Source organism: Orcinus orca, chromosome 5 (assembly GCF_937001465.1).
Source record: "Orcinus orca chromosome 5, mOrcOrc1.1, whole genome shotgun sequence".
Lineage (NCBI taxonomy): Eukaryota > Metazoa > Chordata > Mammalia > Artiodactyla > Delphinidae > Orcinus > Orcinus orca.
Genome location: NC_064563.1, coordinates 24,341,967 through 24,367,834, shown reverse-complemented (window position 1 = coordinate 24,367,834; position 25,868 = coordinate 24,341,967).

The following is a 25,868-nucleotide window of genomic DNA, read 5'->3' as shown; positions in this document are numbered from 1 at the left end:
TGTCTGTCTTTATGCCATTACCATACCGTGTTATGCACTTGAAAATTTATTAAGAGGGTAGGTCTCGTGTTAAGTGTTCTTTCACAAAATTACTAACCCAAACAAACAAAAATCAAAGGGCCACCAGAAAACTTTTGAAGATGATGGATATGTCTATTACCTTGATTCTGGTGCTGGTTTCACTGGTGTATGCATCCATCCAACATCAAATTGTATACATTCTCTGCAGTTTTTTGTACATCGGTTATACCTTAATAAAGCTGTTTTTAAAAGGATTACAGTCCATCCTGGTTTTTTTTTTTTTTTTTTGCGGTACGCGGGCCTCTCACTGTTGTGGCCTCTCCCGTTGCAGAGCACAGGCTCCGGACGCGCAGACTCAGCGGCCATGGCTCAGTGGCCATGGCTCACGGGCCTAGTCGCTCCGCGGCATGTGGGATCTTCCCGGACCGGGGCACGAACCCATGTCCCCTGCATCGGTAGGTGGACTCTCAACCACTGCGCCACCAGGGAAGCTCCAGTCCATCCTTTTATTTAAATAATATGAAATCTATTTGTGGATTGATCTAGGTAATGAGTAAGATACCTGGACTCCTTCTTATTGGAGCTCCTCGATTCCCTTTGTCTGCGGTGCATGTTGGTGAGAAGCCACTACTTAAATTGGATTTAAAAAGCCAGCAGACTATTGATGTACTTACTGAAAGAATGGTGTTACAGATTGTATTACATAGTTTCTGTGTTTTGAAGACACAGATATTTTTAGCCTGGAGGCGGTGAATCTTGAGTAGATTTTGTTGTTGTTCTCATCTTTTCATTGTTAGAAACCTGAAACCAACTCCATCTCTCTATCAATTGTATAAAAATATCTGCATTTTGATGTGTTTTGTGTTATTCACTCGAGTCCACAAGACTTTTCTTATTTTTGCATTAAGAAATACAAGTATTTTTTTGAACATCAGCTATGGGTTAAGTACTATTTATTTTGATATATTATGTGAACCTTTCTAAGACATATGTCTTTTATGGAACATGGCAAGATATAAATAAACAGCCACTTACTGCATAACTTTTGACTGAACACATAAGTGAAGTAGAAACCAAACCAGTTGGCGCAAGAAAAAAAATATTGTATTAGGCAAGTCGTTATACTTTAAATCTCTGATGCTACTAAAGGTTTTATAATCTTTTAAGAAAATAAGCAGGTAATATAAGGTTAACGATGGTTTATACTTTTGAGAATACCAAGATGTGAGGTCACAATGTTATAGGAGATTTTCTGTAATTTATTTTGGACTATGTATTTGCCTTTCTTCAATTGTGTTTGTAATAATGTGTTTACCTTATACAACTGGTTATGAGCTATTTCATTAAAGCAGGACATATTCTTTAGATGCTGATTATACATATGTGATGCACAAAATACAGATATTGGAAACTTTCCCCTCATTACTTTTCCTCCTGAAAAATTATTCTTTCTAAACCTGTTTCATTATTTTTCTGTCTCATTCTTTCCCACTTGAGGCATCTCCCTCTACCTCTAGAGCTATAACATGGTCAAAACAAAAACAAAAACCACGTGTCATTCTATGTACTCAGATCTCAATGATGAAACCTACAGCTCAGCAGAGATGGGAGCAACTTGGCTCAGTAAAATAGAACCCTGACCTTTGTCGCCAGTATTTCCTGAGGCTTTCAGAGGTGGGACCGACCCTTTATGACTTTAGCACAACTCCAGAACTCTGCCTGACCCTATTTTTTTCTTTTTTTTTTTGCTGTGACATGGTGAATATTTCATTTTTGCTATGTATTTTTTTTCTGTAATTGTCTAATAGTTGCTAGATTTGTTGTTGTTGTTAGTGTCACAATGAATTCAGTCCTGCTTGTATAATTTTTCACAGATATCTTCCATTAATAAAACCTCCTAGGGAATCCCCTCATGGTCCAGTGGTTAGGACTCCACACTTCCATTTCAGGGGGCACGGGTTTGATCCCTGGTTGGGGAACTAAGATCCCGCAAGCTACATGGGCAAAAAAAACCCAAAAACAAAAACTCCTAATTTTACATAGCTGAAAGTGAAAATTATAGATCTTTATTCTCAGGTTCCTCTGCTATGATTCATTAATGAACTGCAAAAATTAAAATAATTCAAAGTTTAATAAGCAAAGAAGTAGGATACTATAAGCAAAGAAGTAGGGTACTATTAGAATCCATAATTGTATGTGTGACCTCAAATATAAATATTAACATTTGAAGTAAAATATATTTAACTTGAGGTAAATATAAAATATTCTATATATAAAGAATCACACAAACCTTCACTGGGGAAAGCACGTACACACACACACACACACACACACTTGCACGTTCATGCAGATAAGAATGAAAAAAATGAAAGGTCAAAACAAACTAGAAAAAAAAAACCTTAAAAACTTGCTTGAAAGCCAAACTAAAGTTCACCTGGAAGGATATCCAAGTATAAAGCAATGAGAGCTTTTTCCTTTGAGCAGTACTACATAGGACCTTAATCATGTGGAATCAATAAACCCAGATTCAAAGACACTTACTAGGATTCCAAATAAAACTGCAAATACTTCGCTAAGAGCAGGGACTTTTCTCACAAGGTATTTTTATTTTTAACCTGGCAAACTAATGTGAGCCAAAGGTTGTTTCATAAAAAGGATCATGATTTTAAGCTTCAGACCTAAGGGATTTCAACATGGAATGAGAAGAGGTATTAATAGTGTGCATTTCAAAGTAAATTAAAAGCCCATCACGTAATTTATAGTAGGTGCTCCGTATTTATAGAAAATGTGCACAAAAAGAAAGTTAAAAAAAGTAAAATACAAGCTTCCTTTATTCCTTAAAAAAGGTCAGTTTATTAATAAAAATACCATCAAAATGAAATAAACCAACAAACTGAAATCTTTTAAAATAATTGAGGGTCGTGTTTATTGACTAGTACTTGATTTCTTATATACATATTTTATGTGTATTATCAAATCATTAATTGTTTAGCCATTTTGCAGGATGGAAGCTTTTTAACATTTACGCAGCTTTCTACTTGCTGACTGGAGTATATTTGTGTAATGATTCTACCCGTATAGATAGATAATTATGGAATTATTGTGTCAATTTCAGAGAACAATTCATTCAATGTTCATTATTTCCAACATTCAACTTTTTCAAATAGTGTTTTCACTGAAATAAAACGTATATGTCATTGTACCTAACTTTTTTAGTTTGCAGAAGGAGCAGGATAGATTTGAAAGTTTTGTGTCTAACACACCTAAATTTGGATCACTCTCTTTCATATTTTAGCTTTATAAATTTTGCAGAAAGCTACTTAAGCTTTCTGAATATCTCAAATTATTTATTACTAAAATTGTGAAGATTGGAGGTAATATATGCTCAATACCTAGCATAGCTTCTGGAACACATTTTTGTATCCTCAGTAAATACCTAGATTAAATTACATATGCTCTGGATGATGAAAAGTAAGCAATGCATTTTAGATGGTATATTTCCAAAATAAATCATGAATGAAGAAGTTTGGGGTACTTGTACAAATAGAATTTCAAGTTACCTAATGAAGTCACTTTCTTGGAAAAGCTAACTTCCTGATTACATCAGATGAAGTACAGCATTTATTGGATATTTATAGCATTTATTGAATATGGTGTGTTGGTACCATGCTTGAAATTAAAGCCATGCATAGAGAACAGGAATTTTAAAGAATTCTTTAGTCAGGTGATTATGCACATATTTTTGTTGCAAAAATATTCCTGAATACATGAAAATACCAACATTTATATTAACTTTTATAGTTTTCATCAGCTGTATGTTATTACTGCTGTTTACATATAGTCTCAACCTATCAGTTTGTAACCTCCAGTAAGTGTTTTTTGTTCACAAAATCTCTATAGACAATTATAAAATTAACAAATGTCATTAATGTCGAAAATAATGCAATCTCTTTGTATCTAATTACCTATATTATTTTAAACTGTATTAGTTTCATACTGACTGTAAGAGTTATTATCATGAGATTATAAATATTCATGACAAATGTAGTGTGATTTAATATAAAAATAAGGCCTCCCTGCATAACAGTGACTCAGATCATGGGCAGCTCAGACCTAATTAACATGGACTGAAGCATAAAAGCGTTGTACCATGATGAAGATATCCCTAAAACATGGCACATGATACTGCAAAGGGCCAGGTGGCTGTAATAAATGGTTTTGTATTTTCCCATGGTCTATTGGACGGGAAAATAATAATAAATGACATGTTTTATTGAGATAGAATTGACATGAAATAAACTGAATTTATTTAAAGTGTATAATTTGGTAAGTTTTGGTCTGTAGAACCACCACAATGAAAACAATAAGCATGCATCCATCTCAGCAAAAGTCTCCTCATACCCCTTTCTAATCCTTCACTTTTGTGACTCTCAGCCTCCACCATCCACAGCCAACCACTGACGTGCTTTCTCTTACTATAGATTGGTTTGTCTTTGTCCAGAATTTTACATAAGTGGAATGATATAGTATGTACTTTCATGCAAGGTGGGGCGTGCCTGGCTTCCTTCACTCAGCATAATGATTTTGAGATCTATTCATGTTACGTATTTTAATAGTTAATTTATTTTTTATCGCTGAGCAGTATTTCATTTTTGTTCATCCATTTATGGACTTTCAAGTTGTTTCCAGTTTGGGGCTATTAAAAACAAAGCTACTTCGGATATTTAGATCCAAGTCTTTGTATGGATATACGCTTTATTTCTCTTCAGTAAATTAGTAGTAGAATGACTGGATCATATGGTAGGTGTAAGTTTAAGAAAACTGGCAAATTGTTTTCCAAAGTTGTTGAGCCGTTTTACATTCTTACATCAACATAAGAGAGTTTCAGTCGCATCACATCTTCATCAACATTCAATGTGATCAGGCTTTATAAACTTAGTCATTCTAATAAGATTGTATTTGTATTTCATGTGTGTTGAATTTGCGTTTCCCTAATGTGGAAGGTTGTTGATCACCGTCATGTATTGTTCCCCATCTTTCTATCTTCTTTTCTGAAGTGTCTGTCCATATTACATCTTTTGTTCATTTTTAATGGGCTTATTTCTTTATTATTGAATTTGAGAGCTTTCCATATATTCTAGATACAGATTCTATATCAGATATGTGAGTTTAAAATATTGTCTCCCAGTCTGTGGTTTGTCTTTTCACTTTCTCATCAGTATCTTTAGAAGAGTAGAAGTGATGAATGACTTCTTGCAATCTGAATCTGACATGGTAAATTCATTCTTGATACAAATACAAAAACCAATGACCTCTGGAAAGAATATAAAACTGTATACACACACTCCACATACATATACACACATCAGAATGGATTGCAGAAAAGGCAGAAAAGCTTTAATGATGCACGAGAGTGAAAAGCAATATTAAGAGCTTACAGGAAAATACTGTTATGAATAATAATATTTACCAAAGCAGGCTATATTCTAGAATTATCAAGTATAAGTTAATTTCCTAATATTTATGCTCTAAAACTCACAGTATTGGTAATTCGGTAAAAATTTTTCCTTAGGAGCAATTGTATAAATTTGTATTATTAAAGTTGCCTAACTAATAATTTGATAGACCCTAGTTCTGATAGTGTCTTTAAATCACCCCTGGTCTCTGAAACCTAAGGCACTCTAAGCTTTTTTATTTTCACCAATTCCAATATTTTCACCAAAACTTGAGTCTAGGGCTTCCCTGGTGGCGCAGTGGTTGAGAGTCCGCCCGCCAATGCAGGGGACACGGGTTCGTGCCCCGGTCCGGGAAGATCCCACATGCCGCGGAGCGGCTGGGCCCGTGAGCCATGGCCGCTGAGCCTGCGCGTCCGGAGCCTGTGCTCTGCAACGGGAGAGGTCACAACAGTGAGAGGCCTGCGTATCGCAAAAAAAAAAAAAAAAAAAAAAAAAAAAAAAAAACTTGAGTCTAGAAGAGGGCTGACTGTGTTAAGTAAAGTCTTTATTGGACAGTACTTGTATGATAATCAAGATAGAAGATTCCTGAAGCAAGTTATTTCTTAAAAGCAATTATCATTATGCATGGATCATTCTCAACAGAGTGTTCTACTGTAGCTTTCTGGATAGTTGAATAATATGAATAGGCATCTTCCATAGTGGGTTTTTTGAAAATACATGTCTGGCAGGAATGAAATTAGATGTTCTGTAGTCACCTTTACATCTTCCCTTTTCTTTATCTAACTAAGGATCTTTTTAATTAAGAGTAAAATTATTACATTGAGTAGCACCATCTTTAGACTGAAAAAATTAGACAAAGTTTAAAATAAGCTTTTATCAATTTGGGGAATGGATGTCTCTCTCTCTCTCTCTCTATATATATATATGCCATTCTACAAAAAGGAACACTGTAAGTTATAACTAGTTTGTGAGCCTTTCACTCTACAGTTTGCAACTTTTAGTACAGCCTGTGTGGTCTAATGACTAGAGACACAAAGGTTTATATTGTTATTTTTATTTTTTATTTATTTTTATGGTGTTCAACTGAGGTTGTGGGAAAAAGAGAAAGCAGAATTTATCTTTTGTGGGAAGCAGGAGTGTTTTCTGTCTTCTCATGTTCTGTATGCTGCCTAAATATTTTGCTTCCAATGGAAAAATACCAAGGCTGTGCTCCTCCCCTCAGGGACAGGCGAGACTAAGAAAGAAAGGAGACTCATATGTTGCAAGAAATGATCACAAAGAATATCTTTATTACATGGAGGGAAGAAATAATAATGATAATGATTGAAGATAAGCAATACTGGTTACAATGAGTAAGAAATGGATATTTGATTATTGTTATAATTACTAAAATAAAAAGATCGTCAGTGATTTAGAATCAAAAGGCCAAACATCCTAGTTTGTCTAGAACAGTCCCAGTTTGCACCTTTTATTCTGGCATACCGTTCAGCTTAGCATTTGTTGTGGATTTTTTGTTTTCCTAATGAAGTAACATTATTACTAGTTGTAATAAAATAAGCCAGAATGGGGTTAATAGATCTGCCCTTTTTTTTTTTTTAAAGAAGATGTTGCGGGTAGGAGTTTATTAATTTATTTTTGCTGTGTTGGGTCTTCGTTTCTGTGCGAGGGCTTTCTCTAGTTGTGGCAAGCAGGGGCCACTCTTCATCGCGGTGCGCGGGCCTCTCACTATCGCGGCCTCTCTTGTTGCAGAACACAGGCTCCAGACGCGCAGGCTCAGTAGTTGTAGCTAACGGGCCTAGTTGCTCCGCGGCATGTGGGATCCTCCCAGACCAGGGCTCAAACCCGTGTCCCCTGCATTAGCAAGCAGTAGATCTGCCCTTTATACCTCAAGCGTCTGCCATGGTTTCAACTAGTCAAGTGTTAGACACAACCACAGTGAACACAGATCTAAATATAATACATAATTAAATCTGAGAGGCAACCAGGATAGCCTTTTTCTCTTTCATCTGACACATATGAGAATTTGCAAAAGTGAGAAACTTGCTGCATGAAACTGCTCACATATCGGCATTAATTTGTTAATGTAGCATATCTCATCCTATCCTACTATTAAAATTATGTCTGAAAATTTTCATAATGTACTAAGGTCTTTATGAAAACTTGGCTGCTAGAAAAAAATACATATAATGGTCACATGTTGATCAGCTATTACAGGAATGAGCTCAGATTTTGTGCCAGGGATTTCTTTTCTCTGTTTTGTGATGTGATTTTGACTCCCTGCTTCAAACTGATCCCATCTACCTTCAATATTTGGTGAACATTTTTCAAAATTTCAGAACATTCATACACTAATACACTGAATAAAGTGTTTCTTTTTGTATTCTAATATTATTAGAAATACCTTATTTTTAAAATATACTCATCTTCTGTAATTTCTCCAGGTGTAGACGTAGAAGGGGAGGCTGAAGCTTGGGCTCTGTGAAACACCATTGATACCTAGGAATCTATATCTGCTGCAGATTTATACACGTGCAAGTTGTGTCAGTTTAGAGATGAGGCAAACTAGTAAAGAATCAAATTTGAAGTTTTTGTATAATTCAGAAATGGGGTACTCGAGAACAATTAACTGAAGAACTGGGATCTGTTCCTGGTTCTGCAGCTCTCTGTATGGTCTTCTCTGGGAGAAGCAATTAATTAGCCTTTGGCCAATATTTTCTTATCTGCACTATCTTTAAGGTTCTTTGACATTAATATTTAATGTGCCTATGATACTCGTCTAACTTCAACAAGGTATGTTGAAAATAAGACAAAATATCGGTGCCTTATGTTTTCTATTTTATTTTCATAAAAATGAAATAATATGTGTTTTGCCCCTTAAACTCAGACTACAGTAATTTGTGCCAAATTCAGAGTGAAAATTTAAAAAAAAAATCTGCAACCCAAGTTGCTGTGCTATATTATACTGCATAAAGGCTTCTATCTTTCCCCTTTTCTGTTTAGGAATCTCAAATGAGAGTTGGTGTTAACACAAATGACAGGTTGGATAATCACTTTAAATTTAAGTAGTTTGCAACGTACAGATGGCTAGTTGGAGTTCTCCTTCACTTCACACACTGTTAAGGTCCTAGAGATATTGATGAGGACAGTTCAACTGCACATCAGTGGGGAAGTGCCTAAAAGTTCACTTCAGGCCGTGGGGACTCACAAGGTTTTACAGAGACCTGTTCTCTTGAAATCAAATAATACCCTTGCATCTTTTTTTTTAAAGAAAACATTTTAAACCTTATAGTACAGTACCTTGAAAAGTACAGTAGTACAGTACAACAGCTGGCATACAGGGGCTGGCATCGAGTGAACAGGCAAAAAGAGTTACTGACTAGGGGAGAGAGAGGAGGTGGGAGATGGTAGAGCTGAAGGATCCTCAGCAATAGGAGACAGAGATACCCTTGCATCTTAATTAACATAAGGAGAACTGAGAGTAAATTAACACTCATTACAGAGTTCTCTGGGTGTTGATTATGTGCTACTCCACTTGAGGCTCCGTTTAATCTGAAACGCAAGGATATTTGCATACTGAGTTTAGATCATGAGGTAATACGGGATAAATACAGCTCCCCTTTCTCATCTCCTGAGCACTTCTCTGCTCACATCCTGAGCCATACGCCAGTGGCATCAGCATTATCTGGGAGTGAGTTAGAAATGCAGAATCCCAGGTCCCACTGAGTTAGAAAATGCATCTTAACAGAATCCATAGTTGATTTGAGTGCACATTCAGGTCTGAAAAGCATTGCTCTAAAAGATGCTCAGAGGAGAGAATTTCACTGCATTACAACTTCCTAACACCATCATATTATCATTTCATTCTATTTAATTTTCATAATTATTTGCTGTCATTTTAGTTTTCTACTTTTAGCATTATTCTTTAGAATTGAGATCTATCAAGATGGTTTCACAATTTTAAAAGGTGTTCTCACCAAAACATTTTGTGTTATCTTAAAAATATGGACTTTGCTAAGGCTTTGTTTAATTTGGGTTCCAATATAGTTTAAAATAAGTACCTGATATTATTTCTGAAGTCTTTTAAATGTTTATCCTTAAATTTCATCAGTATATGTTTTGCATTTTTGATCCTTATTTAAACACAAGCAAGTTTAATTTTACTGGAGGAGCAGAAATGACTTAGCAATTTGGATGAGCTATTCATTATGTCCTGTGATAGTTCATTTTAATAAATAAAATTTTAATAAATAAATAAGAATTAGTTTTAGGTGTATTTCTTCTGTTAAACAGCTAAGCAAAGCAATTCTTGAGCACATAAGAAAGAAAATAACCAATTTAAAATTACCTTTATTTCCTTGAAAGGATATTAAAAAACAAAGATTTGCTTAACCTTCTCTGCACACTTCTCAAAATCGTCAGTTGTATCATGTTACCAATGACTTTGTAGATAGATGTCATCAAAACTTGTGCAATTTTTTGTCATATTATAAGAGATTTTAATTCTATATTAGTCACCATTTAGTGTATACTCCTGTTGCACTATTCTCTTTTCACGTTTAGCATAACATCAGTGCAAGCAACATACTAATCATAGCTTTATACTTAATTTACATCACAAATTGTGAAGGGAAGTAGAAAAAATTGACATGGTAGTTGTAAAGGATTATATTTTATACAATAAACTATTTGAGAACCAATATGAGACTATGTAATCATTTAACTACAGTTAAAGGCTGTAGGATTCCCATTTTCTGAGATAAAATTCAAGTCAATTCTTGCGCCAAGTAAACTGCTATTACTTTGTCTAATCAACTACCTATCAACCATATGCATGCTTATTGCAGTATTCTAAGTGTATAAATCCTCCTTAGCAGAACGAAAGCAGGCCAATATTTCAAGTGAATTCAGGCCAGTGGTACTTTTCAAAATATTTATAGATGAGTGTACTTTGAATGCATGTTAGTTTTAAAATAGTGTTTTAGTTCCCTGTGTCTTCTGTAACAAACTACCACAAACTTTGTGACTTAAAACAACAGAAATTTATTCTGTCACAGTTCTGGAGACCAGAAGTATGAAATCAATACCATTAGGCCAAAATCAATGTACTCCCTCCAGGGATTCTAGAAGAGAATTCATTCTTTGCCTCTTCCATCTGTTGGTGGCTGCCAGCATTCCTTGGTTTCTGGCCACATCATTCTAAATTTCAAGGCCAGCATCTTCAAATCTCTTTGCCCTGTATTGACATGGGTTTCTCGTGTGTGTGTGTGTGTGTGTGTGTGCGCGTGCACGCGTGCGTGTATGTGCGCAGGTGTGCCTGTGTGTGACATCTTCTACCTCCCTATTATAAGGATACGTATAATTACATTTAGGATGCACCTTGATAACCCAGGATAGTCTCCCCTGACTTAGTTTGTTTGGGCTGCTATAACAAAATACCACAGATTGAGTGGTTTATAAACAACATAAAATTTATTTCTCACAGTTCCAAAGGCTGGTAAGTCTAAGATTATGGCAACAGCTGATCTGGTATGATAGCTGGTGAGGACCCATTTCTTGATTCGTAGATGGCAGCTTCTCACTCTGTCCTCACGTGGTGCAAGGGGCTAGGGATTTCTGTGGGGTCTCTTTTACGAGAACACTAATCCTATTCATGAGGGCTACACCTTCATGATCTAAGCTCCCAAAGACCCCACTTCCTAATACCATCACATTGGGCATTAGGATTTCAACATATGCGTTTTGGGGTCACAAACATTGAGACCATAGCAGCTCCATTTCAGGATCCTTAACTTTACCACATGTGCAAAGATGTTGCCTTATAAAGGAACATACATCCATTCTAGGGATTAGGGTATGAATATCTTTTGGGGGACTGTTTTTCAGCCAACCACAAATAGTGATAAAGAAAATTCTTAGAATTTTTGACTCTTTCAACTTAGATACTACTATATACATGTGTTAACTTCATGATTCTGGAAAATATTGAATTTTTTTATTTTTATTCTTAATGTTAGCATGCAACATAATGTCAGGATATTTCTGCATGCTGAAAAACTTTATGTGTTAAGATATGTCAATGTCTGATACCCTAAATATGAATTTGAAGAAAAATCCAGTCACATAGTTCTTTCCAATAAGCAATTTGAGCTTCATAGGCAGCTGGAACATTTCTAAATTTGTCCATCTTCAGAACAGAAACACTGTAACTGTTAGGTTATAAAAATTGCATCGGATTTAGAGAAAATCTCTGAGAATTATCTAACTTCAAAAATGTTGAAAGAATAGCAATGTATTCTCAGATGCATGTTACATAAACAACTCTGCTAGAGCTTAAAGTCAAATGATAAAGCACTCAGCATAATGTTCATTTTTTTTTTTTTTAATAAATCACCATTGACTTTTCAATAGAGGTAACTAAAAAGTCAGTATATGCTTCACTGGCTCACAAAATGTTTTGCTGTCATACCATGGAAATATCTAAATGTCTCTAATATGCAAGATTTAATTCATACGCCTTATGTTTTAATCTTATAGGTAGAGAATTGCTAACTGCGTGTGTTAGAGGAGAAAGGTGAAGAGAGAACATTACTATGTGAGTCATTTTGGCTGTTCACTTTTTATCTTAAATGAAAGCCTAAGACTTAAGATTGCAGTGTGGACCCTATACTGAATGCCACATGATTTCTGGCTTTAATGAATAGTACTTTAGTGGACAATTCCCTAATAAAATTAGCAGCAGTATATTATTTGCTATATTTAAGTGCTTTAATAACACATTATTTTTGAATAAGCTTTTTCTTGACCCCTCCTTTTTCTAATACATGAAAATAACAATAAGGCATTTTCCCATTAGACAGATAAGGGCTTCAAACACAATTATTTCTTGACTGTCTTAACAGTATTCTCACCTTCACAGAGTTCAGTATCCTATTTGTAAAGTGGAATTGTTATAAAAATTAAACATGATACCATATGCAAATGACTTAGCCTGCATGTGTCTGACACATTGCAGATGCCAGTAAATGTTAGTGTCCTTCTGTTTCACTACTGTAAGTTTTTTTAAATAATGAATTATGTGGTTTTCAAAATCACCCTTTCTGCCGGGAGATGTAAAGAGCTGGAAAGATCAGTGGCTAACCATACAAAAAGAAACAAGTCAGATAAGCTATAAATTATCATAGCTTTTTTTTGAACCCAGAGGGATGAGCTAACTTGAAGTCTGGGTGAGACAGGTGTTAGCGGTGAGAAAGGGATGCAAGCATTTGCTTAACTTGAGATAATGCAGCTGGACACTCAGAAGAGTTGGGTTAGAATCGCTGACGTGTTGGTTGAGTCTGAGGGTTGTGTATGCAGACAATGTGAAGAAGCTTTTATTCCCACGACCAGGCCCATCAGGGAAGACTAGACTCTGAAAAAGTTACCACAAAGTGAAGGCACAGGAGAGGGGAATAGCAGCTACTGAGGAAGAGACACAAAATTATTCCCTGCCCCTTCTCTCTTCTCTCTCCAAAGCAAAAGAGCACTGATCTGCTGGAAAAATGGCAACACAAGTGATGCTTTTAGGGAAGCTGGGAGGTGGGAAGACAAAAAAAGCCACTAATCCCTGAGGAGGAGGCAGTTCAGAAATAGAACTGGAGGAGGGACAGGACTCTTGAGAAAGCCACGCTCTCAAGAAGGAGGGACACAATGCCTGCTTAAAACTCAGGCTTATTTGCAAAGTCAGAGAATACTTCTCTCCAGCCCCCACGACCAGGCAAGCAAAAATCAAGCCAAAACAGCGCTGTGAAAGATGCAGAAGGACTCTGAGGCACAGCACACAAAAAAGACTTACTTCTAAGGGCAGAACAGGTATCGAGAGAAAGCCTCTGACAAACAAGTCACCACCCTAAACTCAAAGTACCGCTAGAGGAATTTGAACGCTTTGGTAAGAATAACAACAGTCCATCTTCTTAGGAAATAATGTAATCCCCCACTAAAGGTAAAACAGAAGAAAAGATGTGACCATTTCCAAACGTAGAACTAGTCACCTGTCTTCAGCAAATTGTCCAAATTTCAACAAAAGATTACGAGACATATAAAAGGCAAGAAAAGTCAGCACATTCCCAAGACAAAATTCAATCAACAGAATCATATTCACATATGACACAGATGTTGGAACTACCTGGAAAAGGATGTAAAATAACTGATTAATAAATATGTTAAAGGCTATAATGGAAAAGGTGGACAACATCCAAGGGCAGATGGATAATTTCAGCAGACAGATAAAAGCTGTAATAGAAAATCAAATGAAAAGGCTAGGAATGAAAACACAGTAAACCAATGAGGAATGCCTTCATTCCTTCAAATAGTAACAATAACAATGTATTCACAGAATGTGTCAAAATAAATGAATGACAGAAATTGTCAAATAAAGAGAGGGAGGAAATGGGAATATACTATTATAAGATATTTGTACAATAAAAAGAGGTATAATATTAATTAAAGTTACACTTTCATTAATAAAATGCAAAATCATTACAGATATATAGAGAATTAAGTAGAGGAAAAAAGAAACAAAGAACATATGAAATAAATAGAAAACAGCTAGCAATGTGGTAGATTTTAATCCAATTATATGGATATGAAAGAATTAAGGAGACAATTAAAAAATAGAGATTGTCAGAATGGACAAAAAAAAAAGCAAATCCAACTACAGTTGACCTTTGAATGACATGGGTTTGAACTGTGGATCCACTTATAGCAGATTTCTTTCAGTAAACACATACTGCAGTTCAACATGATCCATGGTTAGTTGAATTCCCAGATGTGGAATGGTGTATTCAGAGGGCCCACTGAAAAGTTATACATGGATTTTCTACAGCACGGAGGGTCAGTTCCCCTAACCCCCATGTTGTTCAAGGGTCAACTATATATACTTTCTACAAGGAACCTGATTTAATTAAAAAGGCATGGATTGGTTAAAAGGAAAATAATGGAAAAAGTATATCATGCAAACATTCACTGAAAAAAGTTGGAGTAACTATATTGATAAACAAATTGACTTCAGAACGAGGAATATTATCAGTGGAACATTACATGAGAAGAACATTACAAAATAATAAAAGGACTTAATTTTCCAAGAAAAGAAAAAATCTAAACAAACAAGTAGCTACCAGCAGAGCTCCAAAATCCATGAAATAATTGATAAAATTTAAAGGAGAAATAAACAAATCCACAATTATATTTGGGGTCTTTGACATTGCTATCTTAGTAAAGGCTACACATTATATGATTCCATATATGATACTTTTGTGGAAAAAGCAAAATATAAGGATGGAAAACAGTCATCTCTAGGGGTAGGAGTAGGAAGGAATTTTGGCAACAAAGAGGAAAAAGAAGAAAATTTGGGGGTTGATTAAACTGATTTATATCATGGCTGTTTAGGTAGATACATGGCTATGCACTTTTCAAAAATTCATAGAACTCTACAGCATGGTGAGTGAATTTCATTGTATGTATATTTTAAAAAAATAATGTGGAGGAATGAAAATAGATTTGTAACAAATTAGAATAAATTAATCTAATTGTAGTACAAATGGGTAACTTACCTGGAAGATGGGAATAAAATAACTAATTTAAGTAACTTTGGAAATTAAATTTTGACCGAACAAGAAAAAACTGTACTTTAGTTAGTAAATTTATTTTCATAAGGTAATCAATTTTGAAACTAGTTTATGTATATAGTATGGTTTTAAAATAAGTAAATATATTACAGATAGTGAGTCATATTTCTCATTGTCTGTAAAGAAATTACAAATATGGGAAGAGAGGAGGCTAGAATGAACCCAATGTGCCTGGAAGGAGGAATATTTATTCATGTAACTACTAAAATTGGCTTCAAGAAATAATTAGCCATGAGTTACAAATATTCTTTAACAATTTTAAAACAATACTTTGGCTAACAAAGATAAGAGAGTTTTAATTTTTAGCTCTGGCTTAAGAAAGAAAAGTTTTGTTTCCTTTAAATAATGAAGAAATGGAACCTTTGTTCCCACTAGTATGGCATATTTCATATAACACAGGCAACTTGATTACTTAAATTTTAGTGTGAACAGAAACACGACTAGTGACAAAACTCTCATGCTATCATCAATACAGTTAAACTACAAAGATAGTACAGATTTTTACAGAGTGTTATTTTTTTTTTTTTAAAGTCCATTGATTTGATCTGCCTGTGTTCCTTAGTGGGCCATCCTCTTTTAATTTATTTTATTTTTATTTTTGGCTGTGTTGGGTCTTCGTTTCTGTGCGAGGGCTTTCTCTAGTTGTGGTAAGCGGGGGCCACTCTTCATCGCGATGCGCGGGCCCCTCACTATCGTGGCCTCTCTTGTTGTGGAGCACAGGCTCCAGACGAGCAGGCTCAGTAGCTGTGGCTCACGGGCCCAGTTGCTCCACGGCATGTGGGATCTTCCTAGACCAGGGCTCGACTCCGTGTCCCCTGCACTAGCAGGCATATTCTCAACCACTGCACCACCAGGGAAGCCCCAGAGTGTTATTTTAAGATTCATTTGATTTGGATTTTAGAAGGTATTTTTGAAGTGCTTTCTTTCATCAAATATCTTACACATTCTTTTTTTTTTAAAACATCTTTATTGGAGGATAATTACTTTACAATGGTGTGTTAGTTTCTGCTTTATAACAAAGTGAATCAGTTATACATATACATATGTACCCATATCTCTTCCCTCTTGCGTCTCCTTCCCTACCACACTCCCTAACCCACCCCTCTAGGTGGTCACAAAGCATCGAGCTGATCTCCCTGTGCTATGAGGCTGCTTCCCTCTAGCTATCTATTTTAAGTTTGGTAGTGTATATATGGCCATGACACTCTCTCACTATGTCACACAGCTTACCCTTCCCCCTCCCCATATCCTCAAGTCCATTCTCTAGTAGGTCTGTGTCTTTATTCCCATCTTGCCCCTAGGTTCTTCATGACCATTTTTTTTTCTTACATTCCATATATATATATATGTGTGTGTGTGTGTGTGTGTGTGTGTGTGTGTGTGTGTGTGTGTGTGTGTGTTAGCATACAGTATTTGTTTTTCTCTTTCTGACTTACTTCACTCTGTATGACAGACTCTAGGTCCATCCACCTTGCTACAAATAACTCAATTTCATTTCTTTTTATGGCTGAGTAATATTCCATTGTATATATGTGCCACGTCTTCTTTATACATTCATCTCCATGTCCTGGCTAATGTAAATAGAGCTGCAATGAACACTTTGGTACATGACTATTTTTGAATTTTGGTTTGCTTAGGGTATATACCCAGTAGTGGGATTGCGGGGTCGTATGGTAGTTCTATTTTTAGTTTTTTAAGAAACCTCCATATTGTTCTCCATAGTGGCTGTATCAATTTACATTCCCACCAACAGTGCAAGAGGGTTCCCGTTTCTCCACACTGTCTCCAGCATTTATTGTTTGTAGATTTTTTGATGATGGCCATTCTGACTGGTGTGAGATGATATCTCACTGTAGTTTTGATTTGCATTTCTCTAATGATTAATGATGTTGAGCATTCTTTCATGTGTTTGCTGGCAATCTGTATATCTTCTTTGGAGAAATGTCTATTTAGGTCATCTACCCATTTTTGGATAGGGTTGTTTGGTTTTTTTTGATTTTGAGCTGCATGAGCTGCTTGTAAATTTTGGAGATTAATCCTTTGTCAGTTGCTTCATTTGCAAATATTTTCTCCTATTCTGAGGGTTGCCTTTTCACCTTGTTTATGGTTTCCTTTGTTATGCAAAAGCTTTTAAGTTTCATTAGGTCCCATTTGTTTATTTTTGTTTTTATTTCCATTTCTCTAGGAGGTGGGTCAAAAAGGATCTTGCTGTGATTTATGTCATAGAGTGTTCTGCCTATGTTTTCCTCTAAGAGTTTGATAGAGTCTGGCCTTACATTTAAGTTTTTAATTCATTTTGAGTTTACTTTTGTGTATGGTGTTAGGGAGTGTTCTAATTTCATACGTTGACATGTACCTGTTGAGTTTTCCCAGCACCACTTGCTGAACAGGCTGTCTTTTCTCCACTGTATATTCTTGCCTCCTTTATCAAAGATAAGGTGACCATATGTGTGTGGGTTTATCTCTGGGCTTTCTATCCTGTTCCATTGATGTACATTTCTGTTTCTGTGCCAGTACCATACTGTCCTGATTACTGTAGCTTTGTAGTATAGTCTGAAGTCAGAGAGCCTGATTCTTCCAGTTCCGTTTATCTTTCTCAAGATTGCTTTGGGTAGTAGACTCATTTTCACAATGTTGATTCTTCCAATCCAAGAACATGGTATATCTCTCCAATTATCTGTATCATCTTTAATTTCTTTCATCAGTGTCTTATAGTTTTCTGCATACAGGTCTTTTGTCTCCTTAGGTAAGTTTATTCCTAGATATTTTATTCTTTTTGTTGCAATGGTAAATGGGAGTGTTTTCTTAATTTCACTTTCAGATTTTTCATCATTAGTGTATAGGAATGCTAGAGATTTCCCTGCATTAATTTTGAATCCTGCTACTTTACCAAATTCATTGATTAGCTCTAGTTAGTTTTCTGATAACATCTTTAGGATTCTCTATGTTTAGTACCATGTCATCTTCAATGACAGCTTTACTTCTTCTTTTCTGATTTGGATTCCTTTTATTTCTTTTTCTTCTCTGATTTCTGTGGCTAAAACCTCCAAAACTATGTTGAATAAGAGTGGTGAGAGTGGGCAACCTTGTCTTGTTCCTGATCTTAGAGGAAATGGTTTCAGTTTTTCACCATTGAGGATGATGTTGGCTGTGGGTTTGTCATATATGGCCTTTATTATGTTGAGGAAAGTTCCCTCTATGCATACTTTCTGCAGGGTTTTTATCATAAATGGGTGTTGAATTTTGTCAAAAGCTTTCTCTGCATCGATTGAGATGATCATATGGTTTTTCTTCTTCAATTTGTTAATATTGTGTATCCCATTGATTGACTTGGGTATATTGAAGAATCCTTGCAATCCTGGGATAAACTCCACTTGATCATGGTGTATGATCCTTTTAATGTGCTGTTGGATTGTGTTTGCTAGTATTTTGTTGAGGATTTTTGCATCTATGTTCATCAGTGATATAGGCCTGTAGTTTTCTTTCTTTGTGACATCTTTGTCTGGTTTTGGTATCAGGGTGATGGTGGCCTCATAGAATTAGTTTGAGAGTGTTCCTCCCTCTACTGTATTTTGGAAGAGTTTGAGAAGGATAGGTTTTAACTCGTCCCTAAATGTTTGATAGAATTCACCTGTGAAGCCATCTGATCCTGGGCTTTTGTTTGTTGGAAGATTTTTAATCACAGTTTCAATTTCAGTGCTTCTGATTCATCTGTTCATATTTTCTTTCTTACTGGTTCATTCTCAGAAGGTTGTGCATTTCTAAGAATTTTTCCATTTCTTCCAGGTTGTCCATTTTATTGGCATAGAGTTGCTTGTAGTAATCTCTCATGATCCTTTGTATTTCTGCAGTGTCAGTTGTTACTTCTCCTTTTTCATTTCTAATTCTATTGATTTGAGTCTCCTCCCTTTTTTTCTTGATGTGTCTGGCTAATTGTTTATCAATTTTGTGTATCTTCTCAAAGAACCAGCTTTTAGTTTTATTTATCTTTGCTATCATTTCCTTCATTTCTTTTTCATTTATTTCTGATCTGATCTTTATGATTTCTTTCGTTCCGCTAACTTTGGGGTTTTTTTTTTCTTCTTTCTCTAATTGCTTTCGGTGTAAGGTTAGGTTGTGTATTTGAGATGTTTCTTGTTTCTCAAGGTAGTATTGTATTGCTCTAAACTTCCCTCTTAGAACTGACTTCGCTGCATCCTATAGGTTTTGGTTCATCGTGTTTTCATTGTCATTTGTTTCTAGGTATTTTTTCTCTTTGAATTCTTTGTGATCTCTTGGTTATTAAGTAGTGTATTATTTAGCCTCCATGTGTTTGTATTTTTTGCAGATTTTTTTCCTGTAATTGATATCTAGTTTCATAGCATTGTGGTTAGAAAAGTTACTTGATACGATTTTAATTTTGTTAAATTTACCAAGGCTTGATTTGTAACCCATGATATGATCTATTCTGGAGAATATTCCATGAGCACTTGAGAAGAATGTGTATTCTGTTGTTTTTGGATGGAATGTCCTATAAATATCAATTAAGTTCATCTTGTTTAATGTATCATTTAAAGCTTGTGTTTCCTTATTTATTTTCAGTTTGGATGATCTGTCTGTTGGTGAAAGTCGGGTGTTAAAGTCCCCTACTATGATTGTGTTCCTGTCCATTTCCCTTTTTATGGCTATTAGTATTTGCCTTATGTATTGAGGTGCTCCTATGTTGGGTGCATAAATATTTACAATTGTTATTTCTTCTTGGATCGATCCCTTGATCATTATGTAGTGCCCTTCTTTGTCTCTTGTAACAGTCTTTATTTTAAAGTCTATTTTGTCTGATATGAGAAGTGCTACGCCAGCTTTCTTTTGATTGCCATTTGCATGGAATATCGTTTTCCATCCCCTCACTTTCAGTCTGTATGTGTCCCTAGGTCTGAAGTGGGTCTCTTGTAGACAGCATATATACAGGTGTCATTTTTGTAGCCATTCAGCCAGTCTATGTCTTTTGGTTGGAGCATTTAATCCACTTACATTTAAGGTAATTATCAATATATATGTTCCTATTACCATTTTCTTAATTGTTTTGGGTTTGTTATTGTAGGTCTTTTCCTTCTCTTGTGTTTCCTACCTAGAGAAATTCCTTCAGCATTTGTTGTAAAGCTGGTTTTGTGGTGCTGAATTCTCTTAGCTTTTGCTTGTCTGTAAAGGTTTTAATTTCTCCATCAAATCTGAATTGGATCCTTTCTGGGTAGAGTAATGTTGGTTGTAGGTTTTTCTCCTTCATCACTTTAAATATGTCCTGCCACTCCCTTCTGGCTTTCAGAGTTTCTGCTGAAAGATCAGCTGTTAACCTTATGGGGAATCCCTTGTGAGTTATTTGTTGTTTTTCCCTTGCAGCTTTTAATACTTTTCTTTGTAATTAATTTTTGATAGTTTGATTAATATGTGTCTTGGCATGTTTCTCCTTGGATTTATCCTGTATGGGACTCTGTGTGCTTCCTGGACTTGATTAACTATTTCCTTACCCATATTAGGGAAGTTTTCAACTATAATCTCTTCAAATATTTTCTCAGTCTCTTTCTATTTCTCTTCTTCTTCTGGGACCCCTATAATTCAAATGTTGGTGTGCTTAATGTAGTCCCAGAGTCTCTGAGACTGCCCTCAATTCTTTTCATTCTTTTTTCTTTATTCTGCTCTGCAGTAGTTATTTCCACTGTTTTATCTTACAGGTCACTTATCCATTCTTCTGCCTCAGTTATTCTGCTATTGATCCTTTCTAGAGAATTTTTAATTTCATTTATTGTGTTGTTTATGATTGTTTGTTTGCTCTTTAGTTCTTCTAGGTCCCTGTTAAACGTTTCTTGTATTTTCTCCATTCTATTTCCAAAATTTTCGATCATCTTACTATTAATATTATGAATTCTTTTTCAGGTAGACTGCCTATTTCCTCCTCATTTGTTAGGTCTGGTGGGTTTTTACCTTGGTCCTTCATGTGCTGTGTGTTTCTGTGTTTTCTCATTTTGCTTAACTTACTGTGTTTGGGGTCTCCTTTTTGCAGGATGCAGGTTCGTAGTTCCCATTGTTTATGGTGTCCGTCCTCAGTGGCTAAGGTTGGTTCAGTGGGTTGTGTAGGCTTCCTGGTGGAGGGGACTAGTGCCTGTGTTCTGGTGGATGAGGCTGTATCTTGTCTTTCTGGTGGGCAGGACCACGTCCAGCGGTGTGTTTTGTGGTGTCTGTGTCCTTATTATGATTTTAGGCAGCCTCTCACCTAATGGATGGGGTTGTGTTCCTGTCTTGCTAGTTGTTTGGCACAGGGTGTCCAGCACTGTAGCTTGCTGGTCGTTGAGTGAAGCTGAGTCTTGGCATTGAGATGGAGATCTCTGGGAGATTTTCACCGTTTGATATTATGTGGAGCTGGGAGGTCTCTTGTGGACCAGTGTCCTGAACTTGGCTCTTCCACCTCAGAGGCACAGCCCTGACACCTGGCTGGAGCACCAAGAGCCTTTCATCCACATGGCTCAGAATAAAAGGGAGAAAAAATAGAAAGAAAGAAAAGAAAGAGAGACAGAAAGAAAGAAAGAAGATAAAATGAAATAAAGTAAAATAAATAAAATAACGTTATTAAAATAAAAAATATTAAGAAAAAAATTTAAAAAGTAAAAATAAAATAAAAGCGGACACACAGAACCCTAGGACAAATGGTAAAAGCAAATGTGTACAGACAAAATCACACACAGAAGCATACACATACACACTCACAAAAAGAGAAAATGGGGAAAAAACATATATATCTTTGCTCTCAAAGTCCACCTTCTCAATTTGGGATGATTCGCTGTCTGTTCAGGTATTCCGCAGAGGCAGGGTACATCAAGTTGATTGTGGAGCTTTAATCTGCTGCTCCTGAGGCTGCTGGGAGAGATTTCCCTTTCTCTTCTTTGTTCTCACAGCTCCTAGGGGCTCAGCTTTGGATTTGGCCCCGCCTCTGCGTGTTGGTCGCCGGAGAACGTCTGTTCTTCGCTCAGACAGGATGGGGTTAAAGGAGCCGCTGATTCGGAGGCACCGGTTCACTCAGGCCGGGGTGGGTGGGGGCGGGGGGGAGGGAGGGGCTCGGAGTGCGGGGCGGGCCTGCGGCGGCAGAGGCGGCGTGACGTTGCACCAGCCTGAGGCGTGCCGTGCGTTCTCCCGGGGAAGTTGTCCCTGGATCACGGGACCCTGGCAGTGGCGGGCTGCACGGGCTCCCGGGAGGGGAGGTGTGTGGAGAGTGACCTGTGCTTGCACACAGGCATTTTGGTGGTGGCAGCAGCAGCCTTAGCGTCTCATGCCCGTCTCTGGGGTCTGCGCTGATAGCCTCGGCTCGCACCCGTCTCTGGTGCTCCTTTAAGCAGCGCTGTTTCTCTCTCCTCGTACACCAGGAAACAAAGAGGCAAGAAAAAGTCTCTTGCCTCTTCAGCGGCTCCAGACGGTTTTCCGGACTCCCTCCCAACTAGCCGTGGTGCATTAACCCCTTCAGGCTGTGTTCACACCGCCAGTCCTCTCCCTGGGATCCGACCGCACCCCAACCCTCAGCTCCCAGCCCCCGCCCGCCCTGGCGGGTGAGCAGAGAAGCCTCTCGGTCTGGTGAGTGCTGGTTGTCTCTGTTTTTTCTTTTCTCTTTTGCCCTACCCAGGTACGTGGGGGGGTTTCTTGCCTTTTGGGAGGTCTGAGGTCTTCTGCTATTGTTCAGTAGGTGTTCTGTAGGAGTTGTTCCACATGTAGATGTATTTCTGATGTATTTGTGGGGAGGAAGGTGATCTCTGCGTCTTACCCTTCCGCCATCTTGAAGCTCCTCCATCTTAAGCATTCTTAACTATGATGATGCCTTTCCAAACACTTTATAGTTTTTTTTTGTCTCTTGTACCTAGGAAATAACAAGGATCTGAGTATTTGTGCTTGAAATCAGATTTTTGTTCCAGATTTCTGTCTCTAGTTGTATTAAATATTCCTTTATTTTTAGCTTGCTGAGTTTGTGTTAAATTTATTTGTGTTTGAATAGAAGAAATATGATTTATAAGTTACAGATAACATTTAGTTTTCCATGTATAAAACTCTTCTTTTGAGAAAGTACTGTACACTTACTACACAAGAAGCCATTAATTCATAACACAAAAGACTATGGATCCCTTTGTTCATTAGTAATTGCTTTATTTGATGGATATAATTTAATCAACAGTTATAGCATTTACATTTTAATGTAATCCTTGAAGCAATAAATACATCCTTAAACAGGGTTAACCTAATACAATTACAAACTAAACATTTGATTAGTATATTTAAATTTCAAAGTACTAAGTAACTACCAATTAATTAGTAAAGAAAGTGCATTTGATACAGGTCCATAATTGAGGCAGTTTCATAATACATAGGAGAATGAACCACATGCTTGGGGAGAATGTTTTTATTTAGTTATTTGAAAAACTATAAATAGGATTAGTAATTTAAAATTTGAAAGCAAATTATATAATCAAGTTATCTTTGGGAAATATTGCTTTTTTCTTTCCAAATGTGGCATGTTTCAAAAGAGACAAAACAAAATCTGATGACAGTCTTTCAGAAAGTATGTATACAAATATTAGAAGAGACTACAATATTCATAAAATTAATAGGATACTCTTTACTAGCTGACTTAAGAGAGGGTGGCATTTGTGAATATAAAATTCCATTTTAGCAAATATAAATGATGCACAGGATAAAGATACAATGGATAATGAGCAGAAAAAAATGGGAACTCTGAGGAAATTTTCCATTATGTGAGTATGAAGTTGTTTGTTACTAAGAAACAAACTTCAATTTCTTGATTGAAATCTGACAACTAATACATATAGACAATGAAGGTTACTAACTGAATCTATAAATAATAGATGGATAACATCTAAATGAGTTTTATTTATTTTTCTATATACCAATTCTCTAACTACCCCACCTCAATTTATGTAAAGAAACTAAAATCAGTAGAGGTATGTTAATATTTACATGGAAAAGACAAGTTTCTGCAGGATTTTTAGCTTCTTAAAAATCTGAATAATTGCTTAATAATTGGAATTGAAAATAAATCCATTAGCAACATCTTGGGGGAGTATTTTCCCCCTTTCCAAATTTAGACTTTTTAATGTAGATGAAAACAAAATGTTTTATTCTGATTGTTCAAGGAGGATGAGGAAGGAAAAGAGGTACAAGGCCAAGACTGGCTAGATAATCTGTGGGGCCCTGTGCTAAATGAAACTGTTGTATTAGTGTTGTGGAGCGGTCAAGCATATCAGGATCGAAAATTCCTATTTCTGTATTGGTATGTAGGTGCAATTTGTGCCAATATTGAGTTATTTGATAGAATTATGGAACCAGACAGAATTAGAATGTGTCTAGATGACAAAACAGAGACAGGAGCGCTGAGAACTCTTGCAGAGGCTTAGCTGTCAAACAGAGAAGAGAGATAAGATGAAACATGAATGAGGATATGGGATGGAGGATATCTTGTTTCTTTTTGGCCTTGATGAAAATGTTGAGGGTGTGCAACAAAGGGATCCTGTTAAGAAGAGGTTGTATGTACAGGGAGAAAAGGGATGATTGAAATAATGTGGTTCCAGAGAAACCAGGATGAATTGGAATTTTAAGCACAGGTAAAAGGATATTAGGAGGGCCAGGACCTCTGTTGTGTGTATGAAGAAGGGCAGGAAAGGGTTCAGATATAGTAATTTTGGATATTGTAGTTGAAAAACCTAGTTCTCATCAGATGGTTTCTTTTTTATGTCTTTCTAAATTTATTCTGTGAACAAACAAGGTTATTTCCTGGCAGAAGTAGAGCCGGAAGATTTGAGGAGAGTAAATGATGTTTGAAAATGTGATTGCAAAGCCCAAGAAAGAGAAACAAATATACCAACAGGTAATATTGGGATCCCTTTTAAATTTGTTGATGATAGGATTTTGTGGAACCATTTTGTCCAGTAATAGGACCTCCTCCATATTCCTCATTTTTATATGTTTGTAAATATGTCTTTAATTTTTTTGCTTTGGGAATAATTTATTGAAATCTGCAAAGGAGTATTAGTCTATCATTATGATTGGCGTTTGGCCAAGTGCTCCTGGTACTTCTGACAATATTTGCTTCACATCAGGATGCATTGCAGTTTGTTGAATAAAGCCTGCCTTCACAATAAGTTCCGAATTTCTTGCTTTGATCTATAAGGCTTGGACAACTTGCTTTGTACCAGTGTCTCCACCTTCCTTGTCCCCGTCCATCTCCACTTTTGCCTCACTCCAGCCTCGTTCCTTTCTAGTCCATTTGTCAAGCCTTCCCTTACCTCAGGTACTTCGTAGCAGTTATCTCCTTTTTCAACTTACTCTTCATTCAGAACTTACTCTTCTTGGCTCTTCGTAAGCCTGCATCCTTCTTAATCTTGAGATATCAGTTTAAAGACTCATTCTCAGAGACTCCTTCTATGACTGCATTATTTAAAGTAAACATGTCTACTTCCATCTAGCTACATCCTTCTAGCTGCTTTCTATCACATGATATTGCCCATTTCCTTCAGAATACTAACCAAAATTTGTACTTTTTTACTTATGTATTGAGTTGTAGTGTGTATTGTTGAACTTTTTCACCAAAAACCTTAGCTCCACAGGCAACTGTTACCTTATTTACTGCATATAGTTCTCTACTTTGCTCTCATTAAGTGGTTTTTTTATGTTATGTGTGGTTAGGATATTATATGTGAGT